At 36.0% G+C, this 3,642-nt stretch overlaps 1 pseudogene; it reads left to right on the top strand.

Moving 5' to 3' along the window:
• Window positions 259–1,312, top strand: LOC109841581 (annotated as a pseudogene).

Raw genomic sequence — 3,642 nt, 5'->3', positions numbered from 1 at the left:
ATTTTATATCTATATCCTCAAATTGCAAGTCTTTAACTATATTGTTGAAGTGTGTGTGATAATTAATATAGTTTCATATAGTATCTGGAATATTAAGTATATTTGCAATGCCATGCGGTTTCAATAGGTTCGCTCAATTTGAACCCACAACAATTCTATTTCTATTTCAATGACAATCCAAACAAGAATATAATGGAAGCAACATATATTAATTACTTCCAAGTAATATTTCCAAATATTATCCAAACAAAAAAGTAAATGAAGAGGAAGAAGTTCTACTTCTATTACTTCTCAAAATATATGAAGCAAACAAAGAATGCTATTTTCGCTACTTCCAATTTCATAATTTTGGAAGTTACTTTCGTAACATACTTCTTACTTCTAATATTTCCATTATCCAAACGGGCCCTTAATATCTGTAGAAGAGGGATTCGTGGATGGTTAGAGGAAATTATGGAGGCTGATACAATTACGGTTGGAGGTGGTTACTGGAAAGCCTTTATAAAAGGAAGGGTTATCTCATTGTTGAGATACATAGAAAAACACAAAAGTTTCTATCCGGAACCCAAATCAAAACCACCCTCTTTTATCCTTTCACTAGTATCAGAGCATTAGAGATCTGTTCCCTACTAGTTTCACTTTTTTATTCGATAGAGAAAAGAGAGTATCAAAAACCACCTCATGCTCTCTAACAACTTTGTCTCCCATACAAAAGAAATCATCTCCCACTTTTCAAAGTCTTCATTATTATCCAATGAATCCAACAAAAGTCTTCATTATTATCCAAAGGATCCAACAAACCCATGTCTCAAAGTCATAGCCAGCTAGCCATGACAACCTAGACTTGTTCATAGCCTACTTTTTGTCATAGATCCGCCGGCCTACATCTACAAGAGCCTAGCCTACACTTGCAAGAGACTGGCCTGCAACCTATTCACCATTCTTGGATACAAGAGCCTGGCCTACATCTGCACCATAGTCCTTTATTTATTTTTTTAGGAAGGCAAGGAGAGCGCGTCAGACTGTACGTCCGAGGCACCATACTCGAAGTAGAACCAGTACGAGAACATGTCGCTGCTGCAGATCGAGGGGGTGAACATGAAGGAGGAGGTCACCTGATATTACGGCAAGAGCCTGGCCTACATTTACAAGGCCAAGGTTAACGCCGGCGGTCCCACTATCGCATGCATCTCGGGGAAGGTGACTCGACCTCACGGATAGCGGGGTCGTTCGGGCCAAGTTCAGGCCCAACTTGCCTCCTAAAGCTATGGGAGGTAAAGTTAGAGTTTTCATGTACCCAAGCAACATATAAGAAGCCCATTAATTATCAACTTAACCCTCACTGTGACCTCCGATCAGAGACAACGCCAAAACTTCGACAAGTGATTCTTTGGTCAACACCACTAAGTGACGATCTCGCTCTAATTAGAGTTTCCTTTCCCAACATTTTATTTAAACTTGGATTTTTAGTTTTAGTTCTCTACCAAATGGCTAGTAAACGTATTCTATCAGAACTGGGAAAAATTGACAAATTTAATGATAGTAATTACGATATGTGGCATAGGAAAATAGGATATGCTCTTATTCATGACAATATCGATGATGTAATCGAAATCACTGCTCCAACCCTTATTGTTAAATCTACACCTGAAGAAAAGAAAGGGTTTGAACAGTGAAAATCGAAAGATAAAAAGACAAAAAGCTTAATGCTCATGTTCATAGAAGATAACTTAATCAAAGTTTTTGAAACTTATAAGACTTCTATGGACATGTGGATTGCTATAAAAGAAAAATATGACACCACCTCTAAAGTTAACATTCAACTCCTCTTGCATAAGTATAATTCTTGTCGTATGTAAGAGGGAGACAATGTCGTAGAGCATATTAATAAGATGATTGTAATGGCTGAGGACTTATCTACTACTGGGACTGAAATCCCAGAAAGAATACAAGTGGCAACCATTTTGAATAGTCTACTCCTTTCCTTGTTGTGGCTGCCACCACATTAAGAATAAACCCTCACATTAAATCTATCACTGATCTTCCTATGCACCTAGTGATAGAATAAGACTTAATAGCCAGTAGGAAAGAACCAAAACTAAATATGGTACATCAAGAGCTGAATTATGTCCGTCAGAGGCATAATGCTGAAAGCTATAAAAACCGTGGTCCTAGTAAACCACAATCGTGAGGACCAAATCACATCAGTTTAAGAGAAATAAAGTACCCTGCGGAGCTTGCTACAATTGTGAAAACTTCAGGCATTTCAAGTCCACTTGCTCGTAAGGTGAAAAACAGGAGAATAATGGAGGCTATATGCATCCAGAACAAAAGGGTACTAGCAAAAGAGAATTCGTCGGTATGACGGAATGCAATGCTGTAATGACGGATATCAGTGATTGGTGGATCAACTCCGGTGCAACCAGACATATCGCAAAGGACAAGAATGGAGTCACATAATTCACCGAGCTGAAGAAAGGAGAATAGAGAATCTATATAGGAAATACTACTTATCTTAATGTAGAAGGTATTGGTTTGTATAGATTGGATATTGGGGACAATATACTTGTCCTCAAAGATGTGTTCTGTGTACCAAGAATTCGGCGCAATCTGATCTCTTTTCCCAGTTTGATGAAGAAAGGGTGGAAGTTAGGTTCTATAATAACCAGGTTTCTATAGAAAAAATAATAAAGTGTATGCTGTGAGAAAATATGTGCCCGAACATGAATTATACATTCTTCCAGTAGTTTGTAATAATTCTAATAATAAAATTTTAAATTTGAACTACTTGTCCTGTTATATTTCTCAGTCTGAATCGTGGTATTCTAGACTAGGACATGCTAGTATTTCAAAAAAAAAAAGAAATTATCAGAATAAACTTCCTGCACTATCTAATATTCAATTGCCATCATGTGAATATTGTTTAACTGGTAAAATAACTAGAAAATATTTTATTGGCAGACAAAGAGGCAATAAACTTTTAGGGTTGATACACTCGGATATTTATGGTCTCCTAAGTGTTAAAACTCATAGCAACAAAGAATATTTTATTACTTTTATAGATGATTATTCTAAGTTTGTACACGTCTATCTTATATCTAGAAAATTAAAAGCTCTTGACTGCTTTAAGAGATATAATACAGAAGTTGGAAACCAAGTTGGAATGAAAATTAAAATTTTAAGAACTGATAGAGGTGGGGAATATAACTCTAAAGAATTTGAGAGTTATTGTGTTCAATATGGAATTAAAAGGCATACAACAATGCCATATACACCACAACAAAATGGTATTGCTGAAAGAAAGAACAGAACATTACTGAACATAATTAGATGCATGTTGTCTCATTCTGGTCCCTCCAAAAACTTATGGGGAGAAGCATTATTAACTGCAAACTATATTTTAAATAGAATTCCCACCAAATTAGTTGTATCTACACCTTATGGATTATGGAATGGAAGAAAACCTAATCTGAGTCATCTCTGGAAGTGGGGATCTATAGCCCATGTTCTCATTCCATATCAACTTAGAGATAAGTTAGATTTTAAAACAATGGGATCTATAGCCCATGTTCTCATTCCATATCAACTTAGAGATAAGTTAGATTTTAAAACAATAAAGTGTAGATTCATAGGGTATTCAGA

This window comes from Asparagus officinalis, chromosome 5 (assembly GCF_001876935.1).
Source record: "Asparagus officinalis chromosome 5, Aspof.V1, whole genome shotgun sequence".
Lineage (NCBI taxonomy): Eukaryota > Viridiplantae > Streptophyta > Magnoliopsida > Asparagales > Asparagaceae > Asparagus > Asparagus officinalis.
This window is presented reverse-complemented; position numbering and strand designations above follow the sequence as displayed.